At 42.9% G+C, this 8,537-nt stretch overlaps 1 protein-coding gene across 1 annotated transcript in view; it reads right to left on the bottom strand.

Annotated features, from left to right (window-relative positions):
- Slc8a1 (solute carrier family 8 member A1) overlaps positions 1-370 on the bottom strand; it is a 299,892-nt gene extending 299,522 nt beyond the window's left edge. Inside the window, exon 1 of the mRNA XM_026785858.1 lies at positions 339-370. The gene's annotated coding sequence lies outside the window, so the exon portion shown is untranslated. The remainder of the gene's footprint in view (positions 1-338) is intronic.
- Positions 371-8,537: the final 8,167 nt, after the last annotated feature.

Raw genomic sequence — 8,537 nt, 5'->3', positions numbered from 1 at the left:
CCCGCAGCCTCGCACTGGCTCGCACGCGCCGGGCCCGCCGCCGCCTCCTGCCTAGCTGGACCCCGCGCGCCACCCCCGGGTGCCTTGTGGGAACACGAGCCGAGCGGGCAGCCCTTGGAGCCACCGGGTCTCCTGTGCTCCACCAGAGGCTGAATTCCCCGGCCGCGGGGCCCCCCGCAGTGCGTACCCGCCGCGCAAGCCAGCGCTCCCTTCTGCACCCAGACACAGACACGCGCAAACACGAGCTACTGCAACTTTTCTTTTGAACCTTGCTAGACTGATCCATAGACAACCTGGCACCCCTCACCCCCCATACAACTCGCTTACTTCTTCCTTACCCCCGAATTTGCTACTCCAGATACATCTTTCTTCCTCCACATTCTAGTCCTCTTCTAATGGAAGCTTTCTTTTTAGCAAAGGGAATCTGGCGACGTATCACCATTTATATTTTAATCCCTACTCTGTGTTTCGCCTTCGTATTGAGATAGGAAGAATTATATGCTAGCTACTAGATGCTGCGGATCAAATACAGAGGAGGACAGGGGTTTCCCAGCGGAGATCTAGGAAAGACTCAAGGTGTTGCTACCTCGCTCACACCTTGCAGCTTCCCTGGGAATAAAGACCAAGAGGCCCTTTAGTATGAATGCTGTGCTGCTTTTAAACTACAGACAGGAGTAAGAAACTGAGCGTTAAGACTGAGTCAGGAAAGACCTAATGCAGCAATCGACGAATCATTCATTGTCCTTTCCAAGAGAAGCCATACCATTGCCAATACATCACCTCTCCATAATTAATAAAGGAGCATTGCCGCAGGCCCTTGCTCTCACGACAGCTCATTCATCCTTACAAATCCTTAATGACTTGGCAGGATGAAGGGCTAGACCCACTGAGGAGCTCAGTGACACCCAAACCTGGCTGCCCATCAGATACACCTGGGGATGCAGGCTCAAAAGCTGCCACAGACTCTGAGCAGAGTTGCAGGTTTGTGGCTTTAAAGCAAAACTTGATAGTAGCCCTGTTGTTTGCCAAGAAAGGTGGGTGAGTGCCCTGTCAGGGGCAGCTATATGGTGAGGGACAGAAGAGAGAGCTGAGAGGCAGCAGTGACAGGGGTCAGGAGTTCAAGTCTTTCTGTAGAGTTTGCCCTCCTACTTACAGCGCACCTCTGGCTGTCGGGCCTTAAATGAAGAGAGGTTAGGACTCCAGGAATCAGTGACTCTGCAACAAAGTAAGGTGGGAGAAGTGGCCTTTCTCTAGAAGCCCATCAGGGACTCTTGAGCCTGATTGCACCTCAGCTATGCAGGAGAGGGTTTTTAAATCCCATCGCGTAGGCCACACCCCAGACTGGTGAATTGGCAATCTATGGGGTGGAATTCAGGCACCAGGGAATGGTTTTTCAGGTGCCCTGGTCCATCCTAGGCTCAAGGAGGGTAAAAAATCAGGGCTCTGGGCTAGAGTATCCTTTCAATAAGGTATGGATGTCAATCTCCTGGTGATGAAGTTTCTTGCTCAGGGCAGCGCCTCCATTTCTAGCGAATGTCACATGCTATGGGTGGCGTCTGAAGGAGGGCTTCACCGCACACAGCAAGTATGTGTGGTGCCCTTCTAAGTGCTCATGGGCACTGAGCTTGGCAGAACATACTGCAAGCTGCCTTTTTCTGTCGACATTTGCAGGAATTCTTCCTGCCTAACAACAGTTTCCTTTCTTTGCTGGGTCCAGGGCTTTTCCTGGAGGCCCCATGGCTATCTATGCAGGCTTCTGCGAGACTGCACTGACTCCTGACACATGGCATGACAGAGTCGATTGCCATCACTCAGCTAGTGTATGGGGCTTGGAAAGAAAAGTGGCTGCATCGACATGACACAGGGAAAAACTGGTAGGGAAAGAGTCCACTCCATTCATAGGGCAGAGAACATAGGTAAAGGAAGAGACTGAACAAATGGAAGAGCAATGTGAGTGAATTGTATTCCATTGGCATAGATCTTGTGTGCAGCGCGAGAAGCAGATTTGCTTTCATGGACTGCCTAGTGAATGCTCCAATTTTCTTGAAAGTGTAAGTATGTTTGTAACATAGTGTGGCAAAAAGGATGGTTTTTTTCAGGGCACCCTGAGTCCATCATGTCAGCGTCTACGAAGGTATTAAAGTGGTATCCCGTTTTCTTTATTTTTTTTCTACTTGAAATTGATAAGTAAATTTTGAATCTTGGTGAAAACCTACATTAAGTGTTCTTTTTATCTAGAACCACTAAGAGGCAGCCCCATGCCTGGTAATTTGCTACCCATTTTGATCTGACTTAATATCTGAGCCCCTAATTTTCTTTGTCTTCCATTTCTCATTAAAGCCAACTTTATAATGTTTCTAGCGCCCTAAGGCAATTTAAACCCTTTGCTCCCTCCCTCCCAAATGTCATACATGGCTGGATTTTTATTGCAAGAATTATCAAGGTCTACATCACCAGCAAAGGACTGTGGGAGACTGCAGCTGTACTTAAAGAAGTGGCGAGGCTGCTGCAGGCTGGATCAGGACAAAGAAGAAGCATTGTACCACGTATGAAAGTGGGGGTTCCTATCCTAGTCACAAAAGTCCTGATAGCCATCTCTTATGGTATTCTCACATATTGACAGTTGTGTTTCCCCCATTGGACCTGAATTTTTATGCATTAGTTTTCACTATATCACTAGCTAAAAAGCATGGTACAGCCACTTAGTGAATTGCATAAGATTATTAACTAAAAGTTGACGCAACCTAAGGTTTTCATGAGTTGGTTCCTAGAAAACCTTTTCTGGGGCCTTCAGAAAATTCACTGCAAAACAGATATAAGTGACACATATTATATCCAGCTTTATATCCAGTCTCCAAAAAGAGGAGACCAAGAGTTACACATTTAAAAATGTTTCATTTAATACTGGGTTGAAACCCATAATAATTTTTATCATGGAGAAAGCAAGTACTCTACTATAGTTTCTTTTCTTTTGACGTCAGTGACTTGGCCAGAGATGCTATTGTTCTTTCCATTGCTAGGAGTTTCATTAAAATTCAACCAGCTACTTAAGTCCTGGTCATCCCCTATTCTCCTTTCTCCTTCCAGCCTTTCCCACTTACTTCATGCTGCTCTTTCTTAAACTCGGTCTTATATAGATCTCTGCATCCAGAAAATGTTCCACAGTACACCGAACTGTCCAGAAGAGAACACAGTAGCTAGCTCTCTGCCTAAACGCCTCCACTGACCACAGAGCACCTCATTTTGTCCTTTAGATTTCCTTCGCCACTGACTGAATCCAAGGTTATTCGCTTAAGGAATGCCTGTGGGGAGTCTGTGTTGACTTCCAGTTCTGTTGGTCTTTGTCCCTTGAGTCTGAGCCTTGTGGTTGAACACTTCTTTGTTACGTCTTGACTTGCTCAAATACCAGCCTAGTACTCCATCCAGCAGTGCTGGTGCACACAAAGCTTCACAGAGTGTGACCAACTTCATGATAGACTGGTAGTGAGAATCCTCGTCCCTGTGCCCCGTCACGGAGGGATCGTCCACTTCCTCTGGTGGGGCAATGAAGCCTTCCCAGATTTAGGGGCATCAGGGGCCTGCGATTCTACATTGAGAAACCTTTATCTAAAGTCAGGACTTATCCAACAATTTCATTTCGCAGTTTTGCTTTGTTTTAGACCAAGGGAATATCTAGTTCATATCCTCCAACTTTTCCAATGGTAGCTGAAAGGTAGAAACCTTGTAGGGACAGAAAAGAACAAAAGATCCAGTGCTTAAGTGTCAAAATGTCTGCTCTGGACGCCCAACTCTGCTCTGGTCCTGTGACCACTGGAAATTTCTTAACCTCTAAAATGCCTTATCTTTGTCAGAGAAGCTAGAATCAAAGTCTCCTTCAAAAAGCTGTAGGAAGGATAAAATATATATAAAATACTTCACAGAGTTATTGATTGTAGAAGTCATTCAGCAAGTGATTTTGCTCTTATTGTTGGGAGTGAAATGCTATCAAAATCATAGTCACACAAATAAAAAGAAATTAAGCAATTAGTTCCATAGCCAGGGCATTTTATTATTGGCAACAACTATGTCGAGGTCCTTGTTACACCTATACAGTGGGTAAACCAGGAAAACAGGCTTCCACATCAGGGAACCAGTTTCTTTTTCTGTAACAACTTTAAAAAGCCACTTGTCCACTCTAATTTTGTAAGGACTCGGTTTATCTCTACTTACTGATAATACTCCTTTGCTCTTCATAGTTGTGTATACAATTTGCACTCATCTTATTAAAATTGGGAGCATCAAGGAATGCACTTGAAGTAATTCTGAATACAACTATGATGTTTTTGCTCACATAAATGTTTTCCGAGGAGACCTTATCGATGGGACAAAAAACCTCTACAGATTCTCTTCAACATTGTTTTAAAGACTCTCCATCACAGGGGCTGAAGATCACAAGGGCCGCTTGCAATGTTTTGTATCAAGTAGCTGCTTCTTAGCATTCACTTCTGAGGTCTTGTCCCTGAGAGGTCATACATCAGCTATTTTAATAAATCTCCTTCGTGACATACCACCCCTGATGCATGGCTCCCTTATTACATCTTCAGTTGCTGGCTGCTGGGTAGAATCTCCTGAGAAACGCCAGTGTTTTAGGGGTTGCCTGAATCCCAGACAGCAGTTGTTCAAAATGGAAATGGCAAAGAGATTTGGAGGCAAAGTAGAATGGACCTCGGGGTGTCTTAATGCACAGTGTTATCAACGCTGGTTCTGCTGCCAGTGGAGGTGCTTGAATAACAAGCCAGCGTGTGCTCATCTCTTTGCGAACTCAGACTCATGCTATGTAATTCGAGGACATAGTGATCATGAGCAAATGAAGGTCAGCAGCTAAAATCTCCTCCCCACATCAGTTCTCCTCTGCCACAGAAGAACATGACTATCTTTGGAATTGTTTCTGTATCTCTTAGAATGCTCAGCTAAATAAATGGCAGGCTATTTGAGGAGGCACTGAGAATATTTGCTGCTGCCTATAATTTAATTTTATATGAGATCATTATACATTAGTCAGAAGGGCTATGATTACTTCTATTTTGTAGATTGAGAAAGAAAATACACAGAGATTCATTTGCCTAAGTTTGACTGCATATATGTCTTATTTCGTTAATTTGAAGAAAAGAAATAGCAGCTGAAGCCAAGGCTGTACCATTGGATGCTGTCTTCTTCCTGCTGCGAAGTCATGTCTGGACACTGTATTTCAGGGGGTTCTCTTACTGGAGGCATTTTGTTTTTTGTTTTAGATTCTCTTGGTTGTCTTAAGATCCAGTCAGGGCTAAAAATGATTGACTTAGGTTAAGTCAGGAATTCAATAGACATCTATAAATGGTCCTATCCACCTAGCACATTGTCTCCTGCTCTGTGACTCTGCTGAATATTGATGCCTAACAATACAAAGCCAGACACTCCTCTTGGAAATTTAAGCAGGCCAGTATGTGTGTGTTGTGGCCTTTTTGTTTTTAAGAGGCAGGAGGGAATACTGCAACTTACCTTACAAGACACATAAGCAGATTGGAATATTGCATCAAGAAAGCCCAGTCCATGAGTAGAGCATATCCATTTTGTAGAATACTCATCCCACATAAGATTCTCAAGAAGGTTTAGTGCACAGGAGATAAATTAACAGAATGGATAATGTTTACTCCAAGGGTACTGGGCTATGTGGGAACAAGGCTGATTTCTCTTGTAAGGTACAACTCTTTGGCCCCTATCCATTGCAAATTGCAACTTAATTCCCATTACCTTCTTGTCCCTGCAGTATGGATCCCGATTAGCAACTGACAGAGTCACCATATCCACAGCACAGTCCTGGCTGGCCACCTGCTCTGTGATGACAGACAGATTGCCTGGGACACTGCAGGAGGCTGAAGCACACTGAGATGGCAATCTGACCCAGCTGCAGGCTTGAGTCTGTAAGCTGACCCTCTCTTAGTTACCTTAGGAATTACTGATAAACTGTCCTTTGGATCAATTTGTGAACAGTTCAAAGGCTGTCTTATTTTGTCTGTTAACAACGGTTCATGGAGCAAATATTTATAAACATTAAGCTTGAATTTGCGTTGCTATTTTAGAATCAAGGAACATTTTAAGCATTTTAGCTGTATTCAAAGTCATCAAACAGTTCATTAAAAGAAAAGTAACTGGGAAGAGCAGAGAAAAAAGCAATTCATGGTTGCCATTTTAATGTATTGGTTCATTCAGCTGTTTGTGTGTTTTTAAATTTGATTCCATTTGTGTGTGTATTTAGGCATGGATGTTTCAGCGTATGCAATGTGGAGTTCAAGGTCAAGCAACACCCAAGAATTAGCGCTCTCCTTTACCATGTAAGTCTCAGGGATCAACCTCAGATCCTCAGTGTTGGTGGCAAGTGCCTTAACCCACTGAGCCAACTCGCTGGTCCCTAGTCTTTTATATCTTAATGCAGCAACATTTATGAAGAAATATTATGGGCCATATATTGTCTCAGATACTGAAGAGATAACAGAAAAAGCAGAAGGAAAATTCCTATTCTATTCTAACACAAACAAATGATGGACTGGAAAAAAATTTAGAAAAGAAACATGTCTTAGGTATCATATGAAACAAGACAAGGAAAACAGTAAAGTGAAAACCAACAGAGCAATAACAAAACTGCAGTACAGAGTTTAGGGAGTGGGAACTAAATTAGGTGGCCATTTAAAAAGAAGGTCTCCTATTGATCCTACTGCCATCTTTTCAAGTTCCCAAATGGTGAAATGATGCAGCGTGGTGCTTCGTTTGGTAATTTGTTTCTGTCCCACACTGATGCTCTCTCGGACCCTCCTCAGGGACAGAGAGCTTTCTCAGGGCAGAAGCACGGACAGGTGAAAGCAGCTCTGCATAGGATGTTGTCACAGGATACAAACCTAACTGGTGTAGGAGATTTTTCTGTTTGCGTGTTGATTTCATTGGTTGAATAAAGAAGCTGCCTTGGCCTTTTGATAGGGCAGCCCTTAGGTGGGTGGTGTAGACAGAACAGAATTCTGGGAGGAAGAAAGCAGAGTCAGAGAGAGCCGCCCGCCATGAAGCTGCCAGGTCAGACATGCTTAATCTTTCCCGGTAAGCCATGGCCTTGTGGTGACATACAGATTATTAGAAATGGGTTGAATCAAGATGTGAGAGTTAGCCAATAAGAGGCAGCAATTTAATTAATACAGATCTCCATGTGATTATTTTGGGCATAAGCTAGCCTGGTCGCTGGGACAACAAGCAGCCTGCTAGCCCAGGCTTATAAAAACATGGAATCAGGTACATTTTTGTCCTTGTCTGTGATCAAATATTCAATTATTTAATTATCACCACATCAAAAGCTACAATTTTTATATTGAAATCCAAGCTGGCAACTTACTTTTTATTTTTATTCAATATCATGATCTTTTACTATTATGTACTTAGTTTCAATTTTAATTAGAGGCTTATCAACGAAAACAGAATATGGCCCGTGCATATACTATGCATCAAAGCATAAAACAGACGCACTCATTTTGTTTCTTTTGTGAGTTTTTAATTTTTTTTTAACTCATGTACAAGGTGAAACAAAAATCCTGAATGTAGAAAGTGTTCAAGAAAAGGCAGTGCTTAGGTGGGAATTATTCAGTACTTAAAGTAGATTCCTGACTCAGATGAGCAACATGTAAGTGCACTTTGACTAAATTATACCAGTTCATGGGCCACCCTTGCTTTATTACGTGGCAGTGGGGTAAAAGTTTAGTGCCTGAGATTTTAATTCATCTTGCAAAAAAAAAAAAAAAATGGGAAGTGACCATTCGATCCAGAGCCATGAACTAAGTTCTGTGATTGCTTTAAAAAATACATCTGACACCATTCCTTACTTCTAGGGTCTTTATCTTACAGGTCAAAAGAGATGCATGGTTTTGAAGAAGTGGGTGCTATAGTTGTGAACAGGCACCTTGACTATGTGTCGGAGACTTGTTAAGGTGAGCATGATTGTGGATAATGAGATGGTTTTTAAAAGAAGGAACAAACGGAGAACCATAACAGTTTCCCCCCTTTGGCTCAACTACTGGCAGAATACCATAGCCTCCCACCCTGGTAGTTTCCAAAAGTAATGTTTTCATTTCGAAGAGAATCATTCTGTTGGATGAAACACAGATAACTTCTATGAAGCTGCTACTCTAAGGAAAACAATCGCTTTCAATAGTGGGGGTGGGGTGGTAGCCTGCACTCCCAGCCAGAGGATATTTCATTAATGAGATGATGAATGGTATTAATAAAAATCAGACAGACTCTGGGTGGGTTTTATGACCGTGTTTAAATTCTCTGCAGACAACGCACCCTCTTGGTCTTTGAATAGTAGATTTACTGTCTTCTTTGTGCGCCCTTGTGTTTTAAAAGAGGTTAAAGTAATCTAAGAATATCTGGTCTTCCTCCTATGACATGCACCTAACCTGATCTTACTAGCAGGTGAAAAAGCTCCCTTCCCAATCCACTACGTGTGAAAGAAAAACAGAGCTAAGGTTGGTAAAGTACAT

This window comes from Microtus ochrogaster, linkage group LG3 (assembly GCF_000317375.1).
Source record: "Microtus ochrogaster isolate Prairie Vole_2 linkage group LG3, MicOch1.0, whole genome shotgun sequence".
Lineage (NCBI taxonomy): Eukaryota > Metazoa > Chordata > Mammalia > Rodentia > Cricetidae > Microtus > Microtus ochrogaster.
The sequence above is the reverse complement of the archived record's forward strand: the minus strand, read 5'-3'. Positions and strand labels throughout refer to the sequence as shown.